This window comes from Phalaenopsis equestris, unplaced genomic scaffold (assembly GCF_001263595.1).
Source record: "Phalaenopsis equestris unplaced genomic scaffold, ASM126359v1 Scaffold207403, whole genome shotgun sequence".
NCBI lineage: Eukaryota > Viridiplantae > Streptophyta > Magnoliopsida > Asparagales > Orchidaceae > Phalaenopsis > Phalaenopsis equestris.
In genome coordinates, this window is record NW_018226737.1 from 217,748 (window position 1) to 218,591 (window position 844).

The following is an 844-nucleotide window of genomic DNA, read 5'->3' on the forward strand; positions in this document are numbered from 1 at the left end:
GAAGTTCCTCTGAATCTCTTCCTTTCTTTACAGCACACAGAATTCCTCTTCGAAGTAGCAAGGAGGAAGAAATCTCTCACTTTCCCTCCACTCTTACAATCTCTCGAAGAATTCCTCACAATATTTACACACTATTGGAACCTTTCGATAGCTTCCAAGCTTCCAAAAGTCTCTAAAAGTCTCTCCCCCTTTCTTAATTTTCAGCTAAAATGTTCTCTTTAAAGATGTGGATGAGTTTTTTCAAGAGTCGCTTACGCACCCCTCCAAAATCCGGCCTTATCCATTGTACATGTCACATAACCGTCGATCCCGTTGTCGGCGACCTCGATGGCACCATTGGCGCCCTAGTGTAATTCTCCCCATTTTGGTCTTTTTTGCTCCAAATTCGCTCATTTTTTGCATCATTTTGCTCCATTAACCCTAATTCATCATTATTGCAACAAAACATAAGAAATACCTTTCTTTAAAGTGCAATATCATTAAAAACAGTATAAAAGAGGAAAAAGAGGTATGAAAATCTCAACATATTTTCCTTTGGTCAGTTTACATGATTGAGCGAAGCATCAAGTAGTATTTCTATCACTCGGGATGGTATATTACTTGTAGTGTTGTGCTAGATCATTTAAACTATTAAATATATGAGATCTTTTCAGTCTCATATTCTTAAAAAAATTATTTTCAAAAAAATCAAAATCACACAAATATATTCAATTAAAATTAAATTATCTCCAAATATTTGACCGACGACTGTTGACCTCATTTTTGGTTGAGGTCTAGAAAACTTCTTTAGTAGCCTAGGTCTAGCCATAGGACTTTCCTATTGACTAGTCTTAGAAAACTAGAA